Below are 26,444 nucleotides of genomic sequence, written 5' to 3'. Positions count from 1 at the left end.
TATTTTGTCTGATTTTGTCTAGATGCATTTTGTCTGATTTTGTCTACTTTTTTCTAGTTTTTTTTGTCTGATTTTGTCTACTTTTGTCTAGTTTTGTTTAGTTTTGTCACATTTTGTTTAATTTTGTCTGATTTTGTCTACTTTTCTTTAGTTTTTTCTAGTTTTGTTTTGTCTAGGTTTGTTTAGTTTTGTCCGATTTTGTTTACTTTTGTCTAGTTTTGTTTAGTTTTGTCTAATTTCTTTTTGTCTGATTTTGTCTACTTTTGTCTAGTTTTGTCAGATTTTGTCTATATTTGTCTAGTGTTGTTTTGTCTAGTTTTGTTTGTCTGATTTTGTCTACTTTTGTCAAGTTTTGTTTTGTCTGATTTTGTTTAGTTTTGTCTCATTTTGTTTAGTTTTGTCCAATTTTGTCTAGTTTTGTTTAGTTTTGTCTAATTTCGTTTTGTCTGATTTTGTCTACTTTTGTCTAGTTTTGTTTTGTTTAGTTTTGTTTGTCTGATTTTGTCTACTTTTGTCTAGTTTTGTTTTGTCAGGTTTTGTTTACTTTTATTTTGTCTGATTTTGTCTACTTTTTTCTAGGTTTTTTGTCTGATTTTGTCTACTTTTGTCTAGTTTTGTTTAGTTTTGTCACATTTTGTTTAATTTTGTCTGATTTTGTCTACTTTTGTTTAGTTTTGTCTAGTTTTGTTTTGTCCGATTTTGTCTGCTTTTGTCTAGTTTTGTTTACTTTTGTCTAATTTCTTTTTGTCTGATATTGTCTACTTTTGTCTAGTTTTGTCAGATTTTGTCTATATTTGTCTAGTGTTGTTTTGTCTAGTTTTGTTTGTCTGATTTTGTCTACTTTTGTCAAGTTTTGTTTTGTCAGATTTTGTCTAGATTCGTTTTGTCTGATTTTGTCTACTTTTGTCTAGTTTAGTTTTGTCTGATTTTGTCTAGTTTTGTCTCATTTTGTTTAGTTTTGTCTGATTTTGTCTATTTTTGTTTAGTTTTGTCCGATTTTGTCTACTTTTGTCTAGTTTTGTCTAATTTAGTTTTGTCTGATTTTGTCTACTTTTGTCTAGTTTTGTTTTGCCAGATTTTGTCTAGTTTTTTTTGTCTGATTTTGTCTACTTTTGTCTAGTTTTGTTTTGTCAGATTTTGTCTAGATTCGTTTTGTCTGATTTTGTCTACTTTTGTCTAGTTTAGTTTTGTTTAATTTTTCTAGTTTTGTCTCATTTTGTTTAGTTTTGTCCGATTTTGTCTATTTTTGTTTAGTTTTGTCCGATTTTGTCTACTTTTCTCTAGTTTTGTCTAATTTAGTTTTGTCTGATTTTGTCTACTTTTGTCTAGTTTTGTTTTGCCAGATTTTGTCTAGATTCGTTTTGTCTGATTTTGTCTACATTTGTCTAGTTTAGTTTTGTCTGATTTTGTCTACTTTTGTCTTGTTTGTTTTGTTTAGTTTAGTTTTGTTTGTCGGATTTTGTCTACTTTTGTCTAGTTTTGTTTGGTCAGATTTTGTTTACTTTTATTTTGTCTGATTTTGTCTAGATGCATTTTGTCTGATTTTGTCTACTTTTTTCTAGTTTTTCTTTGTCTGATTTTGTCTACTTTTGTCTAGTTTTGTTTAGTTTTGTCACATTTTGTTTAATTTTGTCTGATTTTGTCTACTTTTCTTTAGTTTTTTCTAGTTTTGTTTTGTCTAGGTTTGTTTAGTTTTGTCCGATTTTGTTTACTTTTGTCTAGTTTTGTTTAGTTTTGTCTAATTTCTTTTTGTCTGATTTTGTCTACTTTTGTCTAGTTTTGTCAGATTTTGTCTATATTTGTCTAGTGTTGTTTTGTCTAGTTTTGTTTGTCTGATTTTGTCTACTTTTGTCAAGTTTTGTTTTGTCTGATTTTGTTTAGTTTTGTCTCATTTTGTTTAGTTTTGTCCAATTTTGTCTAGTTTTGTTTAGTTTTGTCTAATTTCGTTTTGTCTGATTTTGTCTACTTTTGTCTAGTTTTGTTTTGTTTAGTTTTGTTTGTCTGATTTTGTCTACTTTTGTCTAGTTTTGTTTTGTCAGGTTTTGTTTACTTTTATTTTGTCTGATTTTGTCTACTTTTTTCTAGGTTTTTTGTCTGATTTTGTCTACTTTTGTCTAGTTTTGTTTAGTTTTGTCACATTTTGTTTAATTTTGTCTGATTTTGTCTACTTTTGTTTAGTTTTGTCTAGTTTTGTTTTGTCCGATTTTGTCTGCTTTTGTCTAGTTTTGTTTACTTTTGTCTAATTTCTTTTTGTCTGATATTGTCTACTTTTGTCTAGTTTTGTCAGATTTTGTCTATATTTGTCTAGTGTTGTTTTGTCTAGTTTTGTTTGTCTGATTTTGTCTACTTTTGTCAAGTTTTGTTTTGTCAGATTTTGTCTAGATTCGTTTTGTCTGATTTTGTCTACTTTTGTCTAGTTTAGTTTTGTCTGATTTTGTCTAGTTTTGTCTCATTTTGTTTAGTTTTGTCTGATTTTGTCTATTTTTGTTTAGTTTTGTCCGATTTTGTCTACTTTTGTCTAGTTTTGTCTAATTTAGTTTTGTCTGATTTTGTCTACTTTTGTCTAGTTTTGTTTTGCCAGATTTTGTCTAGATTCGTTTTGTCTGATTTTGTCTACATTTGTCTAGTTTAGTTTTGTCTGATTTTGTCTACATTTGTCTAGTTTTGTTTTGTTTTGTTTAGTTTTGTTTGTCTGATTTTGTCTACTTTTGTCTAGTTTTGTTTGGTCAGATTTTGTTTACTTTTACTTTGTCTGATTTTGTCTAGATGCATTTTGTCTGATTTTGTCTACTTTTTTCTACTTTTTTTGTCTGATTTTGTCTACTTTTGTCTAGTTTTGTTTAGTTTTGTCACATTTTGTTTAATTTTGTCTGATTTTGTCTACTTTTGTTTAGTTTTTTCTAGTTTTGTTTTGTCTAGGTTTGTTTAGTTTTGTCTGATTTTGTCTACTTTTGTCTAGTTTTGTTTAGTTTTGTCTAATTTCTTTTTGTCTGATTTTGTCTACTTTTGTCTAGTTTTGTCAGATTTTGTCTATATTTGTCTAGTGTTGTTTTGTCTAGTTTTGTTTGTCTGATTTTGTCTACTTTTGTCTAGTTTTGTTTTGTCAGATTTTGTCTAGATTCGTTTTGTCTGATTTTGTCTACTTTTGTCTAGTTTAGTTTTGTCTGATTTTGTCTAGTTTTGTCTACTTTTGTCTAGTTTTTTCTAATTTAGTTTTGTCTGATTTTGTCTACTTTTGTCTGATTTTGTCTACATTTGTCTAGTTTTGTTTTGTCTAGTTTTGTTTGTCTGATTTTGTCTAGTTATGTTTGTCTGATTTTGTCTACTTTTGTCTAGTTTTGTTTTGTCAGATTTTTACTTTTATTTTGTCTGATTTTGTCTAGATGCATTTTGTCTACTTTTTTCTAGTTTTGTTTTGTCTGATTTTTGTCTAGATGCGTTTTGTCTGATTTTGTCTACTTTTGTCTGGTTTTGTCTCATTTTGTTTAGTTTTGTCTCATTTTGTCTATTTTTGTTTAGTTTTGTCTAGTTTTGTTTTGTCTAGTTTTGTTTAGTTTTGTCTAATTCTTTTTGTCTGATTTTGTCTACTTTTGTCTAGTTTTGTCAGATTTTGTCTATATTTTCCTAGTTTTGTTTGTCTGATTTTGTCTACTTTTGTCTAGTTTTGTTTTGTCAGATTTTGTCTACTTAAGTTTTGTCTGATTTTGTCTAGATTCGTTTTGTCCGATTTTGTCTAGTTTAGTTTAATTTTGTCTGATTTTGTCTAGTTTTGTTTAGTTTTGTCTCATTTTGTTTAGTTTTGTCTGATTTTGTCTACTTGTCTGATTTTGTCTACTTTTGTCTAGTTTTGTTTTGTCTAGTTTTGTTTGTCTGATTTTGTCTAGTTTTGTTTTGTCAGATTTTGTTTACTTTTATTTGTCTGATTTTGTCTAGATGCATTTTGTCTAATTTTGACTACTTTTGTTTTGTCTGATTTTGTCTAGTTTTGTTTAGTTTTGTCTCATTTTGTTTAGTTTTGTCTCATTTTGTCTATTTTTGTTTAGTTTTGTCTAGTTTTGTTTTGTCTAGGTTTGTTTAGTTTTGTCCGATTTTGTCTACTTTTGTCTAGTTTTGTCTAATTTCTTTTTGTCTGATTTTGTCTACTTTTGTCTAGTTTTGTTTTTTTAGATTTTGTCTACTTTTGTTTTGTCTGATTTTGTCTAGATTCGTTTTGTCTGATTTTATCTACTTTTGTCTAGTTTTGTTTTGTCAGATTTTGTCTACTTTTGTTTTGTCTGATTTTGTCTGATTTTGTCTAGTTTTGTTTTGTCTGATTTTGTCTACTTTTGTCTAGTTTTGTTTTGTCAGATTTTGTCTACTTTTGTTTTGTCTGATTTTGTCTACTTTTGTCTAGTTTTGTTTTGTCAGATTTTGTCTACTTTTGTTTTTTCTGATTTTGTCTAGATTCGTTTTGTCTGATTTTGTCTACTTTGTCTAGTTTTGTTTTTCCTGATTTTGTCTATTTTTGTTTAGTTTTGTCGATTTTGTCTACTTTGTCTAGTTTTGTTTTGTCTGATTTTGTCTATTTTTGTTTAGTTTTGTCGATTTTGTCTACTTTTGTCTAGTTTTGTTTAGTTTTGTCTAATTTTGTTTTGTCTGATTTTGTCTACTTTTGTCTGATTTTGTCTACTTTTGTCTAGTTTTGTTTTGTCTAGTTTTGTTTGTCTGATTTTGTCTACTTTTGTCTAGTTTTGTTTTGTCTAGTTTTGTTTACTTTTATTTTGTCTGATTTTGTCTAGATGCATTTTGTCTAATTTTGTCTACTTTTGTTTTGTCTAGGTTTGTTTAGTTATGTCTAGATTTGCTTAGTTTTGTCTGATTTTGTCTATTTTTGTCTAGTTTTGTCAGATTTTGTCTATATTTGTCTAGTGTTGTTTCGTCTAGTTTTGTTTGTCTGATTTTGTCTACTTTTGTCTAGTTTTGTTTTGTCAGATTTTGTCTAGATTCGTTTTGTCTGATTTTGTCTACTTTTGTCTAGTTTAGTTTTGTCTGATTTTGTCTAGATGCATTTTGTCTACTTTTTTCTAGTTTTGTTTTGTCTGATTTTTGTCTAGATGCGTTTTGTCTGATTTTGTCTACTTTTGTCTGGTTTTGTCTCATTTTGTTTAGTTTTGTCTCATTTTGTCTATTTTTGTTTAGTTTTGTCTAGTTTTGTTTTGTCTAGTTTTGTTTAGTTTTGTCTAATTCTTTTTGTCTGATTTTGTCTACTTTTGTCTAGTTTTGTCAGATTTTGTCTATATTTTTCTAGTTTTGTTTGTCTGATTTTGTCTACTTTTGTCTAGTTTTGTTTTGTCAGATTTTGTCTACTTAAGTTTTGTCTGATTTTGTCTAGATTCGTTTTGTCCGATTTTGTCTACTTTAGTTTAATTTTGTCTGATTTTGTCTAGTTTTGTTTAGTTTTGTCTCATTTTGTTTAGTTTTGTCTGATTTTGTCTACTTGTCTGATTTTGTCTACTTTTGTCTAGTTTTGTTTTGTCTAGTTTTGTTTGTCTGATTTTGTCTAGTTTTGTTTTGTCAGATTTTGTTTACTTTTATTTTGTCTGATTTTGTCTAGATGCATTTTGTCTAATTTTGACTACTTTTGTTTTGTCTGATTTTGTCTAGTTTTGTTTAGTTTTGTCTCATTTTGTTTAGTTTTGTCTCATTTTGTCTATTTTTGTTTAGTTTTGTCTAGTTTTGTTTTGTCTAGGTTTGTTTAGTTTTGTCCGATTTTGTCTACTTTTGTCTAGTTTTGTCTAATTTCTTTTTGTCTGATTTTGTCTACTTTTGTCTAGTTTTGTTTTTTTAGATTTTGTCTACTTTTGTTTTGTCTGATTTTGTCTAGATTCGTTTTGTCTGATTTTGTCTACTTTTGTCTAGTTTTGTTTTGTCAGATTTTGTCTACTTTTGTTTTGTCTGATTTTGTCTGATTTTGTCTAGTTTTGTTTTGTCTGATTTTGTCTACTTTTGTCTAGTTTTGTTTTGTCAGATTTTGTCTACTTTTGTTTTGTCTGATTTTGTCTACTTTTGTCTAGTTTTGTTTTGTCAGATTTTGTCTACTTTTGTTTTTTCTGATTTTGTCTAGATTCGTTTAGTCTGATTTTGTCTACTTTGTCTAGTTTTGTTTTTCCTGATTTTGTCTATTTTTGTTTAGTTTTGTCGATTTTGTCTACTTTGTCTAGTTTTGTTTTGTCTGATTTTGTCTATTTTTGTTTAGTTTTGTCGATTTTGTCTACTTTTGTCTAGTTTTGTTTAGTTTTGTCTAATTTTGTTTTGTCTGATTTTGTCTACTTTAGTCTGATTTTGTCTACTTTTGTCTAGTTTTGTTTTGTCTAGTTTTGTTTGTCTGATTTTGTCTACTTTTGTCTAGTTTTGTTTTGTCTAGTTTTGTTTACTTTTATTTTGTCTGATTTTGTCTAGATGCATTTTGTCTAATTTTGTCTACTTTTGTTTTGTCTAGGTTTGTTTAGTTATGTCTAGATTTGTTTAGTTTTGTCTGATTTTGTCTACTTTTGTCTAGTTTTGTCTGATTTTGTCTACTTTTGTCTAGTTTTGTTTTGTCTAGTTTTGTTTGTCTGATTTTGTCTACTTTTGTCTAGTTTTGTTTTGTCTGATTTTATCTACCTTTGTCTAGTTTTGTTTAGTTTTGTCTCGTTTTGTCTGATTTTGTCTATTTTTGTTTAGTTTTGTCTAGTTTTGTTTTGTCTGTTTTTGTCAACTTTTGATTTAGTCTACTTTTGTTTTGTTTGATTTTGTCTACTTTTGTCTAGTTTTTTTTTTGTTTTGTCTGATTTTGTCTACTTTTGTCTGATTTTTTCTACTTTTGTCTAGTTTTGTCCGATTTTGTCTAGTTTTGTTTTGTCTGATTTTGTGTATTTTGTTTAGTTTTGTCTGATTTTGTATATTTTTGTTTAGTTTTGTCGATTTTGTCTACTTTTGTCTAATTTTGTTTTGTCTGATTTTGTCTACTTTTGTCTGATTTTGTCTACTTTTGTCTAGTTTTGTTTTGTCAGATTCTGTTTACTTTTTTTTGTCCGATTTTGTCTAGATGCATTTTGTCTAATTTTGTCTACTTTTGTTTTGTCTGATTTTGTCTAGTTTTGTTTAGTTTTGTCTCGTTTTGTTTAGTTTTGTCTGATTTTGTCTATTTTTGTCTAGTTTTGTTTTGTCTAGGTTTGTTTAGTTTGTCTAGATTTGTTTAGTTTTGTCTAGTTTTATCCAATTTTGTCTACTTTTGTTTAGTTTTGTTTTGTCTAATTTCGTTTTGTCTGATTTTGTCTACTTTTGTCTGATTTTGTCTACTTTTGTCTAGTTTTGTTTGTCTGATTTTGTCTACTTTTGTCTAGTCTTGTTTGTCTGATTTTGTCTACTTTTGTCTAGTTTTGTTTTGTCAGATTTTGTTTACTTTTATTTTGTCTGATTTTGTCTAGATGCATTTTGTCTGATTTTGTCTACTTTTATCTACTAGTGTTTTGTCTGATTTTGTCTAGTTTTGTTTAGTTTTGTCTCATTTTGCTTAGTTTTGTCTGATTTTGTCTATTTTTGTTTAGTTTTGTCTAGTTTTGTTTTGTCTAGGTTTGTTTAGTTTTGTCCGATTTTGTCTAGTTTTGTCTAATTTCTTTTTGTCTGATTTTGTCTACTTTTGTCTAGTTTTGTTTTGTCAGATTTTGTCTACTTTTGTTTTGTCTAGTTTTGTTTAGTTTTGTCTGATTTTGTCTACTTTTGTCATGTTTTGTTTTGTCTGATTTTGTCTAGTTTTGTTTTGTCTATTTTTGTTTAGTTTTGTCTCATTTTGTCTGATTTTGTCTATTTTTGTTTAGTTTTGTTTTGTCTAGGTTTGTTTAGTTTTGTCTAGATTTGTTTAGTTTTGTCTGATTTTGTCTACTTTTGTTTAGTTTTGTCTCATTTTATTTGGTTTTGTCTGATTTTGTCTATTTTTGTTTAGTTTTGTTTTGTCTAGGTTTGTATAGTTTTGTCTATATTTGTTTAGTTTTGTCTGATTTTGTCTACTTTTGTCTCGTTTTGTTTAGTTTTGCCTGATTTTGTCTACTTTTTTCTAGTTTTGTTTTGTCTAGTTTTGTTTGTCTGCTTTTTTCTACTTTTGTCTAGTTTTGTTTTGTCAGATTTTGTCTACTTTTGTTTTGTCTGATTTTGTCTAGTTTTGTCTCATTTTTGTTTAGTTTTGTCTGGTTTTGTCTATTTTTGTTTAGTTTTGTCTAGTCTTGTTTTGTCTCGGTTTGTTTAGTTTTGTCTAGATTTGTTTAGTTTTGTCAGATTTTGTCTACTTTTGTCTGATTTTGTCTACTTTTGTCCATTTTTTTGTCTTATTTTGTCTATTTTTGTCAAGTTTTGTTTTGTCTAATTTTGTCTATTTTTGTTTAGTTTTGTCTGATTTTGTCTATTTTTGTTTAGTTTTGTCTAGGTTTGTTTAGTTTTGTCTAGATTTGTTTAGTTTTGTCCGATTTGTCTACTTTTGTTTAGTTCTGTCTAATTTCATTTTGTCAGATTTAGTCTACTTTTGTCTGATTTTGTCTAGTTTCGTTTAGTCTAGTTTTGTTTGTCTGATTTTGTCTACTTTTGTCTAGTTTTGTTTTGTCAGATTTTGTCTACTTTTGTTTTGTCTGATTTTGTCTACTTTTGTCTAGTTTTGTTTTGTCAGATTTTGTCTAATTTTGTTTAGTTTTGTCTCGTTTTGTTTAGTTTTGTCTGATTTTGTCTATTTTGTTTAGTTTTGTTTAGGTTTGTTTAGTTTTGTCTGATTTTGTCTAGTTTTGTCTAATTTCGTTTTGTCTACTTTTGTCTAGTTTTGTCTGATTTTGTCTAGTTTAGTTTTTCTGATTTTGTCTACTTTTGTCTAGTGTTGTTTTGTCAGATTTTGTTTACTTGTGTTTTGTCTGATATTGTCTAGATTTGTTTAGTTTTGTCCGATTTTGTCTACTTTTGTCTAGTTTTGTTTAGTTTTGTCTAATTTCGTTTTGTCTGATTTTGTTTACTTTTGTCTAGTTTTGTTTCTCTGATTTTGTCTACTTTTGTCTAGTTTTGTTTTGTTAGATTTTGTCTACTTTTGTTTTGTCTGATTTTTTCTAGATGCGTTTTGTCTGATTTTGTCTACTTTTTTCTAGTTTTGTTTTGTCTGATATTGTCTACTTTTGTCTAGTTTTGTTTTTTTTTTCTCGTTATGTTTAGTTTTGTCTGATTTTGTCTGTTTTTGTTGAGTTTTGTCTAGTTTTGTTTTGTCTAGGTTTGATTAGTTTTGTCTAGATTTGTTTAGTTTTGTCCGATTTTGTCTACTTTTAACTACTTTTGTTTTGTCTGATTTTTTCTACCTTTGTCTGATTTTGTCTACTTTTGTTGAGTTTTGTTTTGTCTGATTTTGTCTACTTTTGTCAAGTTTTGTTTTGTCTGATTTTGTCTAGTTTTGTTTTGTCTGATTTTGTCTATTTTTGTTTAGTTTTGTAATGTCTAGGTTTGTTTAGTTTTGTCCGATTTTGTCTAGTTTTGTTTAAGTTTTGTCTAATTTCATTTTGTTTTATTTTGTCTACTTTTGTGTAGTTTTGTCTGATTTTGTCTACTTTTGTCTAGTTTTGTTTTGTCAGATTTTGTCTACTTTTGTTTTGTCTGATTTTGTCTAGATGCGTTTTGTCTGATTTTGTCTACTTTTGTCTAGTTTTGTTTTGTCTGCTTTTGTCTAGTTTTGTTTAGTTTTGTCTCGTTTTGTTTAGTTTTGTCTGATTTTGTCTATTTTTGTTTAGCTTTGTCTAGTTTTGTTTTGTCTAGGTTTGTTAAGTTATGTCTAGATTTATTTAGTTTTTGTCTAGTTTTGTCCGTTTTTTGTCTACTTTTGTCTAGTTTTGTTTTGTCTGATTTTATCTACCCTTGTCTAGTTTTGTCTTGTTTTGTTTAGTTTTGTCTGATTTTGTCTATTTTTGTTTAGTTTTGTTTTGTCTAGGTTTGTTTAGTTTTGTCTAGATTTGTTTAGTTTTGTGTAGTTTTTTTCTGATTTTGTCTAGTTTTGTCTCATTTCGTTTTGTCTACTTTTGTCTAGTTTTGTCTGATTTTGTCTACTTTTGTTTGTCGTATTATGTCTACTTTTGTTTTGTCAGATTTTGTCTACTTTTGTTTTGTCAGATTTTGTCTATTTTTTTTTAGTTTTGTTTTGTCTGATTTTGTCTACTTTTGTCTTGTCCGATTTTGGTCTTTTTTTGTCTGATTTTGTCTGTTTGTCTAGCTTTTTTGTCTGGTTTTGTATAGTTTTGTGTAGTTTTATTTCGTCCAATTTTGTATAGTTTTGCCTGATTTTGTCTACTTCTGTTAATTTTGTTAAGTTTTGTCTAGTTTTGTTTTATCTGATTTTGTCTACTCTGTATAAAATTATATCCTTTATTTGTTATCACAACATATTTTTTTTGTCAAGTCAACTATATTCACTAAAGTTGTTGAGATAACAAAGGATTGTTACTTTAGGTTGATTAAAATAATGGCATGGTGGTAACACACTGATTTAAAGGGCACCTATGGTGAAAAGTCTACTTTTCAAGCTGTTTGCACAGACATGTGTGTAGATATTGTGTATATACAGTCATATTGGGGTGAAATAAACTCACCCAGTCCTTTTTTTTTTAAATTAACATTATAATAATGGTGGACCAATTTGAGCGGTTTTCAGATCGACCGCAACTTGACGTAGGAGTGTGGTCCCCCCGCCCACTGAATTGATTGACAGCTGTGCGTGTTAACATGTCCCGGTAGTCATGTGTATAATCATATCAACAAGACCAGACGTGCAAGCAACCGGGAATAAAAGGTCTGTTCAGTTCGCTAGGATCATCAATCATCATCAAATGTGATCAAGAGTGAGTTTCACATGTTTAAAATGTTTTAAAACAGAGCATGTGTATAATGAATTACAGCGATTCACTTCAGATTCACTAAATCAGCACAGCCGCGGGTCAGAACAATTCTAAAAGAAGACGCTTCAATCCCGGTTTGTTTTGAGTCTCTCCAGTATTTCTTTTTGGCTTCTTTAATGTTTCTCTTGGTTTTTGCCTGTGCTCTTTTATATTCCATTAAATTGTCAAAAGTATGATTTAACTTTACAACTTAGAAGATTTTGTTTCTATTTTTAACTGCACTTCTGCACTCATCTGTCCACCATGGTACCATGTTCTTTCTCCTAGCCCCTGCTTTAAAACTGAACAGTTCCCAATTAGCTTTTCTCGTTTTCCATCTTATAGCCCAATTATCTTCTAAAATGACATTTTGATTTCTTAATTTGGTTCAAATTGGATAATGATCACTGTCCATTGTATTACTGCTTACTTGCCATACACACGTTCCTGCCAGTTGCTGTGTAACAAAAGTAAGATCAATTGCTGATTCCCTACCATGAGTAACATCATATCTTGTGGCTCTTCCATCATTTAAACACACTAATTGTTTATCATCCATTATCTCCTCTATGATACCCCCATTGCTATCTGTTTTTGTACTTCCCCACAATGAGCTATGAGCATTGAAATCCCCACATACTATTAGTTTAGAGTTTTCTACCTCACAAATTTCCTCCAACACTTCACTGGCTCCTGAAAAAGTTATAAAGAGACAGGCAAACACACTGAACATTCTTATATTAAGCAATGTGTTAACTTATTCATTAGTTAAAATCAATTTAAAGTTAAATACTCATTTAAATAATCAAATAATTATAAAAAAATAATGAGAAACAAGATGATGAGGAAAGGATAAACGTTGATTCATGCTGAGATGGATAGGAAGGTATAAATCAGAATCCTCTATGCTCTACAAAAGTTGGCTTACACGCCCAAACAGGGACTTGAACCCTGGATCGTCAGATGAAAAGTCTGAGACTCTACCGACTGAGTTATCTGGGGTCATTGGGGCATTAGCTTAGATTAGCTTGTGACCTGTCAAAGATGCAGCGTGCACTAAAAAGTGGGCTGTACAAAACAGGTGGCAAGAGGGGGGCGTGATGCCAATGTCACCGTAAGGAAGCCTGCCGTGGCTCCGGATTCGAAGCGGGGTTGCTGCGGCCACAATGCAGAGTACTAACCACAATCCGATCACGGCGAGTTACCGGACAGCCGTTGTGGCCCCTGTGCGGTATGTTCCTCCCTCTGATTTGCCCCTTTCGGTTCAGTGAGCGCATGCTGTTGTTTTTCTCCTCCTACCAGCACAACGCTTTTCCCAAGTAACGCTGGAATATCAAACATTTGATGACTGTTGCAAGTTTGAAAATGGAACAGGACGAGCACGTGGTCGGCAGGACTCGAACCAGCGCGAGAAGACCCCAGTGGATTTCTCATGCACCACCTTAACCACTCGGACGCAACTACAAGATTGCCTGTGCACTCCATAACCTCATGCCTAGTACTCGTGTTGTGCATCCAGATGAAACTTTCAGCAAGCAATAGCTCACTGGCAAAAGCTGCGGTTCCACAAGAAGAGCCTTACGCGCCCGAGCAGGGACTTGAACCCTGGACCCTCAGATTAAAAGTCTGATGCTCTACTGACTGAGCTATCCGGGCTCCATGGCAGCGCCTCTCAAGTAGGCAAGGTTCAGGGTTGTGGTCGGCGCAGACCTGTACGGTACACAAAAGTTTACCGTGAGATGGGGTTTGGACTTGTGGTTGGTGTAGATGTTGCTAAAACACAACAGGTCACTGTGAGGTTGGGTTTATGGTTGTTGTAGGTGTAGACATCAGTAAAGCACAGTAGTTTGGACTCCATGTCATGTGGGAGACATTAAAAAGATCAGTGACAACTGCAGAAGGTCTTTCTGTTGTTGTGGCAATAAATGGAGACTTAACCATTGAAACGATTCCTTCCATGCCTTAGAAGCGTGATTCGATCAACGCTTACCTACACAGCATGCTGGCATCAAAGGTCCCGTTGCTCATATCGAATCCCTAGTCTTCCACACTTTAGGAAACGTAAACATTCAGGACGTGCCATTAGCACAGCCTGCACTAAAAGGAGGCTGGAGATTACGGATGGCATCACAGAGTGCAACGCCAATGCCACCTTGAAAAGCCTGCTGTGACCCGGATTCGAACCGGGGTTGCTGCGGCCACAACGCAGAGTACTAACCACTATACGATCACAGCGAGCAACGGGACAGCCGCTGGAGCCTTGCTCTCTGTCATACGACTTTGAAAATGGAGGGCCCCCAGGGCAGTCAGCTGGCACGCGCTGCGGTTTTATTTTTGTCACTTTTCCCTACCAGCACATCCCTTTTCCCAAGGAACACTGGAGTTGCAAACAATCAAGGAAAGTCGCAAACTAAATCCTGCGCGCAGCCTGGACGTAGTCAGCAGGATTTGAACCTGCGCGGGGAGACCCCAATGGATTTCTAGTCCATCGCCTTAACCACTCGGCCACGACTACAAAGTCTGACCTTTCCATTGTGTTCTTGCCTAGCGCATTGGTCGTGCTGCCCGATGACATGTAGAGCAAGCAAGAGCTCACCAGCACTAGATGTCGCTTGTACGGATGGTATGCAGTTTAACCCAAAGAAAGACCAGTCTGTCAGACGAAGAAGAGCCGGAGTCAGAGATTTAAATAAATAAATAAATAAATAAAGTTTACTGCAGATAGTTTGCAGTTACATCAGCAGAAGCCAGCTTCAACACTCGCCATGAGTTCCTAGGGCGCTCTCCTTACAATCACAAATCAATAACAATTATATTCTCACATAAGGTCATTAACTGCGTCACGCATATAGGTGTTCTAACCTGATTGGATAAAACACAGATAGACTTGGAAAATTTCCACGTGGGGTGTGTGCGTACAATTCTGAACAGTATCTCAAGCATAAACGTCAGACATCCACTAGACTGTTTGGAGCTGACTCCAGACCTGTGAAACAGATCCACAGTCAAATAGAACACACACACTTAAAGTATAATCTGTTTCTTATCCGAGGCTGAGTGTAGTCTCAGCCGTCTTTATCAATTATATCCTTTAGCAGTTATATCCTTACTACACAAAGTCTATCTTGAATAAAAAGTAGAATCACCTTAAAAGAATTAAGCGTAAAAACAGCAAAATCTCTTAAGACATTTTGGATAGTAATTACTCATAGAAATAACAATGGAGACAGTTGCTTCCGGTCCTCAGCCCTCAGCTCCACTCAAGGTCTCCGTGACCTCTGACCTAGTTTGGTGGCTCTTGAAAAAGTTATAAAGAGACAGGCAAACACACTGAACATTCTTATATTAAGCAATGTGTTAACTTACTCATTAGTTAAAATCAATTCAAAGTTAATTACTCATTCAAATAATCAAATAATTATATAAAAATAATGAGAAACAAGATGATGAGGAAAGGATAAACGTTGATTCATGCTGAGGTGGATAGGAAGGTAGAAATCCGAATCCTCCACGCTCTACAAAAGTTGGCTTACACGCCCAAACAGGGACTTGAACCCAGAAACGTCAGATGAAAAGGTATAAGTTAGAATATTCTGAATTCTAATTTACATAATGCAGTTTAAATGCACCAACTTAAAAGATAATGTATGTATGAAAATGTATGTATGTATGTATGTATGAAAGTCCAAACCATTCTAAAGAGAGTCTTTCCAATTGTCTGGCCAGATGCTGGACAGTACCACTTTCCTTTAACCTGGGAATGGCGTGTAAGTTTGCTTTTTGGGTGGCCACATGTTTTACAATGATAATGATAATGTTCTTTTGTGTGACACTTTTTCCAAGCACGCTGACGATTCAGAGGCGGTGGTGGAACTGATGGCTGTTGGCCTGCTGGAAGGTGAGACCATCCCGTGGAGGAAAAGAAGACCATTGTGGAGACGATGGTGATGGAGCTGGTGGAGCTGATGTCTCTTGGCCTGCTGGAAATGACCATCCTTGAGGCGGTGATAGAGCTGATAAAGCTGACGACTGAGACCAACCCTGAGGTGGAGGTGGAGCTGAAGGTGGTGGCTGAGACCATCCCTTAGGGGGTGGTAGAACTGAGGGAGGGTGGAGGTGGAGGTGGTGGAGCTGATGGTGGATGTGATGGAAAAGAACAATATGAATGTCCTTGCCTGGAATGCCAACCAGGAAAGTGCTGAGCCCCAGGCTAGAAAAAATGTGTGCCAGATAGAGATGCTCCTCCTTGCCCAGTGTCTATGAGTGTAATGGAAGCTTTTGCAGTTCCAGTTCTTGAATATTTTCGTTGGCAAATAACTGCCTCACCCTCCTGATTTTCAGGCTAATGGAACTGAATTGGAACACGTCCATGTTCAACAGGTGCAGTTGGGGGCACCTTAGGTATCAGCAGTGGCTCATTTACCAAACCCTTTCACCTGCTGGGGAAATTCTAGTCCTTGAAGCAGCGTGTCCCGTTCAGTTCTTTTTTGTCGGTCCAGAAGCCTGGGAGAAAAAGAAAAACAAAACATTAAGTTTGAAGAGAGCACAACTACTCTTTATGCAAGTGTACAGAATGGTTAAGTTTATACCACAAAGCAATGAGAAAAAACTATATATAAAAAATGTCAGGAAATTATTTAAAGAAATATAAAGCATGTAGTTTGCAGTGTAATTTAAGAGACAGAAAAGAAGAGCTGGCTTCAGATAGCATCAGCCATCTGTTATACATTACTGTTAATGATGTTCATAATTCCATTAAAACTAAAGTTTGCAATCTGACAACTCATCAGTGATAATCAAAAATCAAGAGGTGATTAATATTACAGCAATAAGGTACTGTAAGCAGTAACAGTTCTGTGTAAAGCTGTTGTGAAAAAACTGCACTTTTATTGCAACTAATATAAAAATTAATTCGGACATATGAGTAGTTAGTTTCATATTTGCTTCTGAAGAGCAGTCATTCATAGTAATATTCTACTTAAGTGATTGTAAGAAGCCCAACTTACCATGATGACACTGTAGTAGTGTTGACTGTATCTAGCACCAAGTTGGTCTTGTCCAAATCTCTCTGCAGTCCTCCAGCAGCTGCTTAATGTGCCTGTACGTCATCACAATTGCCTGAGGAATGGGTAAGATTTTGCCCTTTTGGTCTTTGGGCCTGTTTCTTGCTTCCCTGAACTCCTTCAAAAGCTTCAGTGTCACACATTCTGAAACCCTGTTGACATTAGGTCTCTGGGCAACCTGGCCATGAATCATGAACAGTCTGTGGATATAAAAATGCTTTGAATAAATTATGTATGATCTGTATTTAATGTCTCATTATAGTTTTTTAGACATATAGATTGATTTTTTACATCAAAAGACTAATGTCAAATGTTACAGTTTAACCTGCCTCTCAGCTGCTTGTTGACCAGGGGCTGAGCCACTGCGCTTCAGTGAAGCTCTCCAAGGACCTTCCAAGACCTTTTTCTTGTTCTTAAGCGAATACTTGGAGGGGAACTGGTCAATGGCATCCAAACATGAATAAAACCGCAAGATCTCTGCTATCTCGTTGGTAGATAAAGCAGTGATGGTGCGGTTGAGTCTGACGAGATACCCTGCCAAGTTGTCCACCGCATCCCATCCAGAAACACCCCTTAAGTCACATCTACTGTCCTGGGCCTCAAAGGCAGCTACTAGAGAGTCAGGATCACCAGCTGCAAGGTCAGGTGCATGGCACACAATTGTGTCAATTTCACTGTCATCTTCAGGCTCCTCTGCAGGAATTTTAGGCATGTCATTTTGATGTGGAGTCAACTGGTCTCCTCTATTGGACTGAACCAACAAGTACTCCACTGCAATGCACTCACCTGCAATAGGTTTGACACATTTTTAACACAGGAGACAGAGAGAGCAATAATGCAATGCTTTGTCCTGAGACATACTCTTACCAGTGGGTTTTCCTGGAGGGGTGAATTCTGGCATCAAAGCCCTACCAAGGACTCGTTGGCTTATGCTATTTAAATAAGACATTCAACACACATCAAATGTCCTGATGTTTGAGGTCCCAGCCACAGACACAGCTTCTTTTCCCCGGCTCATGTTCAATCTCGAGGCCCCCTCTAACATGTACATTTGTGTTTGCATGGCATTGCATCTCCATCCTAGGAATTAAAAAATCAGTTAACAGTTATTTTAAACTGAGAAAACTAAAATTTCATGACAGTAATAGAACAGTAACATAAAATACAGAGACAACTATGGTTGTAAATTCCATGATAACAACTTAAATCAATAAATTTAATGAAAAGAAGCCAAATCCAGTTAGTGGCCAGGGTGCGACTATAATGCTTAAACAATAGCTTTAGTTCACTTATTTGCTAATAAGCTTCAAAATATACAGAACATATTGCAATTTAACACTCAAAATTTACCAGGAATGAAGGCATAATGATGGCAGTGAAAACTTTCCAGTGAGGATGACCCCCTGCCACATCTAACAACATTTAGGACTTTACCACCCTTCTGAAGTGTCCCTGTCTTTGTGTATAACTCCACATGGGGAGGGTCCTGAATGCACTCCAGGTGTTTTTGGTGTGTCTCCCAGACATGGTCCATGCTCTCAGGGTTAACCAGATAAAGCCCCGTGGTGTCAGTAAGCTCCCACACTGATTCCAGCAGCCCTGAAATCATGGCCTGAATTTCCTCAGTCTTGCGTGTTCGCCGCCTACAATGCTTTGCGAGTTCACCTGGGCTGATGCTGGCCATAAGCTGTGCCTCAGTAGGAGTCTGTCCTCCATGGCTACTCTTCCACTCCCCTCTTTTTTAAAGTCTTAAGTTCTTTCACATCCTCCTGATCCCACTCAAATATACAAGAGGAAAGTTCCCCTCTTTTGGCTGCCTTAAGTTCTTTGAACAAAAAATACCATAGAGAGGGTGGTGCTTTGTAGTAATTTGATTTGATTTCAATTCACAATTCATTTTCATTTACAATTTAAAAACAATTACAAATAAAAAAAGACACATTTATCAAGATGATTACACAAAAACTTAATTTAATCAGAAATTAGTTCATTACAGTTTATGGTAAAAATTCAGAAAAGAAAAGAAACTGCATTTTGTTGATGTTGTTGTTCAGATAATTATTTATTTTTAAATGTAAAGAGTCAAATGTTTTAAATACAATTATAATTATAATATTTATAGTTAAATACAATAATGATGGGGTCAGTATTTATTAATTAATAATTGATTTTCATCATCATTAGGGAAAGGAGGCATTTTTAAGATTTTAAAGATTTAAAATTTTTGTCAAATGCACTGCACATTTAATAAGATTTCAGCTGACTGACTGCAGCAATCCCGGTCAACATAGATGACCTCAGGCTCTGATTCCCCAGCATTCTAGTAGCGTCTGACGATGCACTGGCACAGCTCCACCAGTCCTGCACCTTCAGCTGTTGTAAGATAACTGTTCAAAACCTGACCAAGCTCATACCCAATGTTGGTCATCCATGCAGCCATGTCCCCAATGGCACCAGCCACCTTTTTGGTAACCTCAAAAACAAACATAAAAAACGTAGACATTTTGGCAGGCCTGATATATGTTTCCTACTTTTTTTTTGTCACAAATGCACACACTTTGATTACAATTAAATTAAATCTATTCTAATTATTTACATGAATTGCTGAAGATAAACCATATAGTCAAACCTTCATATATTGTACCTTTTTTGTAGAATCCGTTTTCAGGATATGGCCATAGGTGGAGGTAATCACCCCTTTCACCTCATCCAGATGGCTGACAATGTCCGATGTGAACTCCTTCAAAATGCTAAGAGGGTGCGAGTAAAACACCTCCCACAGAATCACCGGGATCTCTCAAATACCAGAGAATATGAGCGACGGGGATGGGATTGGAACGCATGCGTGCAAAGCACAATCAATTAGCAGTACATCACCCTTACCACTCAGCCACCTTGTCACATATGTTCTCACTTTCCTGATGGAGGCTAGACTGTGGCACAAATGTGTACATGCATGTTTTTGCAACTATTTTCGGTAAGATGACACTCAATTTTGCCATAACATGCTTCGAAGAGGGTGCAAGTAAGTTACCTACCACGTAAACACCGGGCTCTCTTAAACGAATGACCAGGCTGGAATTCGACTCACACATGCAAAGCACAACGGATTAACAGTCCATCATCTTAACCACTCAGCCACCTCGCCACGCATATAGGTGATCTCCTAATGGAGGCTGGACTATGGCATATACGTATGTTTTTGCAGCTATTTTCGCTAAATATTACATACAATTTTGCCATAAACATCCTTTAAGACGCTGAGAGGTGCAAGTAAGAAACCTTAGACAGAAGCAGTTGCCTCTCTCAAAACAGTAAAACTATGAGGATGGGATTTAAACCAGAACTTGCAGAGTACAACATACTAACCTAAGCACTCGGCCACCTCGTCACGTGTACGCACAGCGTTGTGCTAGAGAAAGGATTAACTTTTGGGACTTGAATGGATGTTCTTACAGAAAAGATGAAGATAAAGGTTGTCATAAGGAGCTTTATCAGTAGCTCTGATTAGTGCCCCAGAGTTAAGGCTGATTTATACCTCTGCGTCAAGCGCACGCGTATGCTATGGTGCAGCCTACACGTGGTTGCATAGCACCTCGCTGTGGCCGTCGGCGACATTGACGCGCACCTCTCAAAAAATGTAACATGTACGCGTAGCTCTGAGATTGGTCGACTTGGTAGCGCTGACGAGTGTGGGCGGAGGTGAGAGCCGCACGAGCGTGAAGCAGCGGGTGTTTAAAAGTATGGAGTCCCATGAAGGAGCTCCGCATGGAGACTGTTGTTTTGTGTTTACCTTTTAATGAAAGTTGTTGCACGTCCACTGGTTCCTGCCTCAAAATGAGCGAATTTGAGCCACATGCACATTAAGGAAGCGTTCAGAACAAAACAAAACACCAGCGAAGAAACTCAACACAGAGAAACATAAACACCTACTGCCAGCTAGCGTTTCGGAAGTGTATTGCAGAGCAACAGAAACAGTGCGCAGAAGTATAAGTGCACGGCTACGCGCAAGGCTTGCACCGTGTATTACGCTGATCACTTGACACAGAAGTATAAACCAGGCTCTATTGTTCAACATTAACTGCAACATGTTTCTTCTGGTTTTGTTGGAGAGAAACTAGACAGAATGCCTGAGTCTAAAACGGCAGCATAGCTGACGTTGGATTTCTGTCAAAATATGGTTTCAGTGCCCTTGCGTTCTTCATTACCTTACCCCAATGCCTGTACAGCCCAATAAATACATCCCAATCTCATCCCTTTTCTCTGCCCTTCAGCGTTGTGACTCCGTCCCCTTTACCAGATTACCCACAATTCTCTTCTCCCAGATTCACATAAGTAGTGTATACTTTTCTTTAAGTAAAAATGAAACAATGTATAAGTAATTATTTTTGGACAAATCAATAACCTGTTCTGCTGACACAGCATGCACTCATTGGTGCCAGAGGGCTGATTGCTGGCAGTTTAAAGTTTGATGCCACCTTGTCGTTGCATGTCCAGATTGGTACACAGAAGAGTTCATAGCTGTTACAGCTATTCTTTCGCAGAGGCAATATCGTAGCCTATGAGGTCTATCCGAGGCGTGATCATTGCTGGTTGAAAACTTTACCCAATACCTCGCTGAGATGACTTGAAATACAGTCAGCTCTGGCAATTTTTGTCAGCCTTTTAGTAGGCTTAATGTTCTGTTGAAAAGGATAGCTGTGCTTCTGTTTCTTTAACATGTTGCAACTTTCGTTGAGCTCCTAAACATGCAGCAGGCTGGATTAACCTGTACCGTAATGTTCTTCAGAATGCAAGCAGAGTGCGTGTAAGAAACCTTCCACGGAAGCACCAGGCTCTCTAAAATGCTAAAGCAATTGAACGACGAGAATGGGATTTGAACCCACACAGACGGAGCACAGTGGATTAGCGGTCCATCCCTGCCGGAGGCTGAATTAACTGTTACCATAACATCCTTCAAAACGCTAAGAGGGTGCGAGAAAAACACCTTCCACGGAAGCACCGGGCTCTCTCAAACACCAGAGCAAATGAGCGACAAGGATGGGATTCAAACCCACACATGCAGTGCACAATGGATTAGAAGTGCATCACCTTAACTACTCAGCCACCTCATCAGCACAATCGATTAACAGTCCGTCGCTTTAACCACTCGGCCACCTTGTCACAAATGTTCTCGCTTTCCTGATGGAGGCTGGACTGTGGCACATATGTGTATATGTATGTTCTTGCAACTATTTTGCAAAAATATTCAGTAAGATGACATTCAATTTTGCCATAACATGCTTCGAAGCACGAAGATGGTGCGAGTAAGATAACTTCCCTGGAAGCACCGGGCTCTCTTAAATGAACGACGAGGATGGGATTCGAACCCATGCATGCAGAGCACAATGGATTAGCAGTCCATCGCCTTAACCACTCGGCCACCTCGTCATGCATGTGGCCACTTTCCTGATGGGGGCTGGACTTTGGCATATATGTATGTATTTGCAGCTACTTTCGATACAGATGACATTAAATTTTGCAGCAACATCCTTCAAAACGCTAAGAGGGCACATGTAATACACTGAATATCCACTGATTCACCGGGATCTCTCAAATGCTCTCAAGGATTTGAGCGACGAGGATGGGATTCGAACCCACGCGTGCAGAGCACAATGGATTAGCAGTCCATCGCCTTAACCACTCGGCCACCTCGTCACTTTACTGATGGAGGGTGGACTGTGGCCTGTGTATGTTTTTGCAACTACTTTCGGTAAGATGACACTCAATTTTGCCATAACATGCTTCGAAGCACGAAGATGGTGCGAGTAAGATAACTTCCCCGGAAGCACCGGGCTCTCTTAAACAAACGACGAGGATGGGATTCGAACCCATGCATGCAGAGCACAATGGATTAGCAGTCCATCGCCTTAACCACTCGGCCACCTCGTCATGCATGTAGCCACTTTCCTGATGGGGGCTGGACTTTGGCATATATGTATGTATGTATTTATTTGCAGCTACTTTCGATACAGATGACATAAAATTTTACAGCAACATCCTTCAAAACGCTAAGAGCATTCGTGTAATACACCTTCCACTGAATCACCGGAATCTCTCAAATGCCAGAGCATTTAAGCGACGATGGAATTCGAACCCACACGTGCAGAGCACAATGGATTAGCAGTCCATCGCCTTAACCACTCGGCCACCTCGTCACATACGTTGACACTTTACTGATGGAGGGTGGACTGTGGCCTGTGTATGTTTTTGCAACTACTTTCGGTAAGATGACACTCAATTTTGCCATAACATGCTTCGAAGCACGAAGAGGGTGCAAGTAAGTTACCTTCCACGTAAACACCGGGCTCTCTTAAACACATGACCAGGCTGGAATTCGACTCGCACATGCAAAGCACAACGGATTAGCAGTCCATCATCTTAACCACTCAGCCACCTCGCCACGCATATAGGTGATCTCCTAATGGAGGCTAGACTATGGCATATACGTATGTTTTTGCAGCTATTTTCGCTAAATATTACATACAATTTTGCCATAAACATCCTTTAAGACGCTGAGAGTTGCAAGTAAGAAACCTTAGACAGAAGCAGTTGCCTCTCTCAATACAGTGAAACTATGAGGATGGGATTTAAACCAGAACTTGCAGAGTACAACATACTAACCTAAGCACTCGGCCACCTCGTCACGTGTAAGCACAGCGTTGTGCTAGAGAAAGGATTAACTTTTGGGACTCAAATGGATGTTCTTACAGAAAAGATGAAGATAAAGGTTGTCATAAGGAGCTTTATCAGTAGCTCTGATCAGTGCCCCAGAGTTAAGGCTGATTTATATCTCGGCGTCAAGCTCACGCGTATGCTACGGCGCAGCCTACACGTGGTTGCATAGCACCTCGCTGTGGCCGTCTGCGACATTGACGAGCACCTCTCAAAAAATGTAACATGTACGCGTAGCTCTGAGATTGGTCGACTTGGTAGCGCTGACGAGTGTGGGCGGAGGTGAGAGCCGCACGAGCGTGAAGCAGCGGGTGTTTAAAAGTATGGAGTCCCATGAAGGAGCTCCGCTTGGAGACTGTTGTTTTGTGTTTACCTCTTAATTAAAGTTGTTGCACGTCCACTGGTTCCTGCCTCAAAATGAGCGAATTTGAGCCACATGCACATTAAGGAAGCGTTCAGTAAAAACAAAACACCAGCGAAGAAACTCAACACAGAGAAACATAAACACCTACTGCCAGCTAGCGTTTCGGAAGTGTATTGCAGAGCAACAGAAACAGTGCGAGGAAGTATAAGTGCACGGCTACGCTCAAGGCTTGCGCCGTGGATCACGCTGATCACTTGACACAGAAGTACATGAAGAACATGTTTCTTCTGGTTTTGTTGGAGAGAAACTAGACAGAATGCCTGAGTCTAAAAACGGCAGCATAGCTGACCTTGGATTTCTGTAAAAATATGGTTTCAGTGCCCTTGCATTCTTCATTACCTTGTAATTCAATACCCTGTACAGCCCAATAAATACATCCCAATCTCATCCCTTTTCTCTGCAGTTCAGCGTTGTGACTCCGCCCCTTTACCAGATTACCCACAATTCTCTTCTCCCAGATTCACATAAGTAGTGTATACTTTTCTTTAAGTAAAAATGAAACAATGTATAAGTAATTATTTTTGGACAAATCAATAACCTGTTCTGCTGACACAGCATGCACTCATTGGTGCCAGAGGGCTGATTGCTGGCAGTTTAAAGTTTGATGCCACCTTGTCGTTGCATGTCCAGATTGGTACACAGAAGAGTTCATAGTTGTTACAGCTATTCTTTCGCAGAGGCAATATCATAGCCTATGAGGTCTATCCGAGGCGTGATCATTGCTGGTTGAAAACTTTACCCAATACCTCGCTGAGATGACTTGAAATACAGTCAGCTCTGGCAATTTTTGTCAGCCTTTTAGTAGGCTTAATGTTCTGTTGAAAAGGATAGCTGTGTATGGCGGCAAATCAATGCCAATATTAATCGAGCGCAGCGGTGATGTTTGCGCGCGAGGAGAAGTGAACCGTGAGCAGATTACAGATCTACACGCGAGAAAACTACAGCTCGCGAGCGCACAGGGGATCTTCACGCGCGCGCTCAACTGATCCAGCGCAAAGAAAACAGCGATCAGTTCACTCCGCTCGCTTGCTGGTTCTTCTCTCTGCTCGCGCGATCATTTTGCAATTTTGTCAGTCCTCGGGCAAGACTTGGTTCACTTGTTATCTCTAGCGCTATTGGCTAATCTACCTTTCCGGAAGTTAGCCGGGATTGGACGCCGATTAAACGACGAACCATAATTCACGTGATCTTATCATCACCTTAACAAACATGGCTTCAACGGACCAGCACGTAAGTAATCATTTCTTTTATTATGAAAATTATTGCCTTTGTTAGAAAAGGTAGTTATTAGAAACTTTATTAACAGGCGCCCTGTTTACTGACACATTGTCTTGTTAAATCAACTAATCTACTTAATCTTTAATTTATATTTAATTTACACAAAGCAAATTTAAATTTTTATTATGCTTACTTTATAGTCAAAGTATCAATACTTCATCAATATATGCAATTGCACCATTGAAGGTAGTAAAACTACATTATTCACAAACTAGTGTATACTTTATATTTGGTATTCTGCTCAAATAAAGTATATAGCATTGCACACTGTATTTTTTCTTTCACATTTAAGTTTTCATTATATAAATTTTGTTTAGAGGGAGCACTGCAAAAAATGCTTTTCTTGTTTAGATTTTTTTGTCTTGTTTCTAGTCCAAATTAATCGGCGTCCAATCCCGGCTAACTTCCGGAAAGGTAGAGTAGCCAATAGCGCTAGAGATAACAAGTGAACCAAGTCCCGCCCCAGGACTGACAAAATTGCAAAATGTTTCGCACGAGCAGAGAGAAGAACCAGCGAGCGAGCGGAGAAAACTGATCGCGCGCGCGCGCTGTAGGCATGACCTCGCTCGCGAGAGCGTACATCGTGCGCACAGATGATGAGGTGCGCGCGCGGGACTTGTTTTTTTCGCGCTGGATCAGTTGAGCGCGCGCGTGAAGATCCCCTGTGCGCTCGCGAGCTGTAGTTTTCTCGCGTGTAGATCTTTAATCTGCTCACGGTTCACTTCTCCTCGTGCGCAAACATCACCGCTGCGCTCCATTAACATTGGCATTGATTTGCCGCCATAGCTTTCTGTCTATTCTTTTCTAAGTTAAAGAAGAATTTTGTACTTCGATCTCCTTCAACAGTGTACTTTGCTTTGCTTCTAATTATAGCGCCTCTGCATTTTTCATTTTCCATCTCTTTCAGTTGTTCTTGTAAATATATAATTTTCCCAATATCTTCATTTTGATCTATTTGCAGTCTTTTTATTTCGTCTTCTAATTCCTTTCTTATTTTCATTTCTTTATTATTTTTAACTCTTTTTACAATTTTACAATATTTTATTGAACATTTTTTCATGTCTAACTTCATATTGTCCCACCATATTCTTTTATCTTCTCTATACATTCTGTCCAATTTACTGTTTGCAATTATTTGTGTAATTTTTTCTTTGTATGTCTCATGTTTTAAAATTGTTGCGTTCAAAATCCATACACCTAATCCCCTTTCAACTTTTGCACAATCTAATTTCACACAAAAAAACGAATGATCACTAAAACTGACTTTTTTATAAAATAAACTTTTGATAAAATCCTTCATTTCTACATTACATAACATGTAATCAATCCTACTTAACTTCAGCTCATGTAAAACAAGTTGCATTCTAGAAAATTCCCTCTTTGTCTTGTTTTTCTCTCTCCACACATCTATTAAATTGCATTCTGTCATCATTTTCAGTAGCTCCTCCCTCCCCTTGTCTTTTCTATATACCATCTTACTCCCCAGATCTAATTCTGTAAAAACAGTATTAAAATCTCCAATTACAATAACATTCTGCCATTTTTTTACATTTATACTAACGTTTTTAAAGAAGTTCACTTTTTCATTTTCTTCATTGGGTGCATGAATATTATAAATTATGAAATGATCTTCTCCTTTTTCTAATTTCATCGCCATGCTTTTCCCAACTCCATCCTCAAATATGACTTTTTCTTTTTCATATGTACCTCTTTTTATTAAAATCGCTACTCCACAACCCAGTTTATCCTCTCCATTGTTAAAATATATTTGACCATCCCATTTGCTTTGAACCATTTTAACACTTTCATTTTTCCAATTTGTTTCTTGCAAAACAATCACATCAGCTTCTTTACATAACACCAACATTTTTTCAAATTTCTCCTCATTCAATAAACCTCTTGCATTCCACGATAAAATGTTAAAAAACATGATAAAAGATATTAAAATATTAAAACCAACCATTATTTTTAGTCTCCTCCTCTACCTCTGCATACCCACTTTTTTCACTCAACCAACAGCCCCTTCCATAAAAAGAAACACACATTAAAATCATGTTA

General features: G+C 36.1%; 7 non-coding genes across 7 annotated transcripts; 2 read left to right on the top strand and 5 right to left on the bottom strand.

The window, feature by feature from the left end:
• Nucleotides 1-13,070: 13,070 nt before the first annotated feature.
• trnah-gug (transfer RNA histidin (anticodon GUG)) lies at nt 13,071-13,142 on the bottom strand. Its single transcript has one exon. It is a non-coding gene; the product is annotated as a tRNA-His (tRNA).
• Nucleotides 13,143-13,340: 198 nt separating this feature from the next.
• On the bottom strand, nt 13,341-13,422 carry trnas-aga (transfer RNA serine (anticodon AGA)). The gene has a single exon. It is a non-coding gene; the product is annotated as a tRNA-Ser (tRNA).
• A 7,080-nt stretch (nt 13,423-20,502) lies between these two features.
• Nucleotides 20,503-20,643, top strand: LOC130224127 (U4 spliceosomal RNA). Its single transcript, XR_008837203.1, has one exon. It is a non-coding gene; the product is annotated as a U4 spliceosomal RNA (small nuclear RNA).
• A 675-nt stretch (nt 20,644-21,318) lies between these two features.
• On the bottom strand, nt 21,319-21,400 carry trnas-gcu (transfer RNA serine (anticodon GCU)). Its single transcript has one exon. It is a non-coding gene; the product is annotated as a tRNA-Ser (tRNA).
• A 185-nt stretch (nt 21,401-21,585) lies between these two features.
• Nucleotides 21,586-21,667, bottom strand: trnas-gcu (transfer RNA serine (anticodon GCU)). The gene has a single exon. It is a non-coding gene; the product is annotated as a tRNA-Ser (tRNA).
• Nucleotides 21,668-21,819: 152 nt separating this feature from the next.
• Nucleotides 21,820-21,901, bottom strand: trnas-gcu (transfer RNA serine (anticodon GCU)). The gene has a single exon. It is a non-coding gene; the product is annotated as a tRNA-Ser (tRNA).
• A 1,872-nt stretch (nt 21,902-23,773) lies between these two features.
• LOC130224122 (U4 spliceosomal RNA) lies at nt 23,774-23,914 on the top strand. The gene has a single exon (XR_008837198.1). It is a non-coding gene; the product is annotated as a U4 spliceosomal RNA (small nuclear RNA).
• Nucleotides 23,915-26,444: the final 2,530 nt, after the last annotated feature.

This window comes from Danio aesculapii, chromosome 4, assembly GCF_903798145.1.
Source record: "Danio aesculapii chromosome 4, fDanAes4.1, whole genome shotgun sequence".
Lineage (NCBI taxonomy): Eukaryota > Metazoa > Chordata > Actinopteri > Cypriniformes > Danionidae > Danio > Danio aesculapii.
This window is presented reverse-complemented; position numbering and strand designations above follow the sequence as displayed.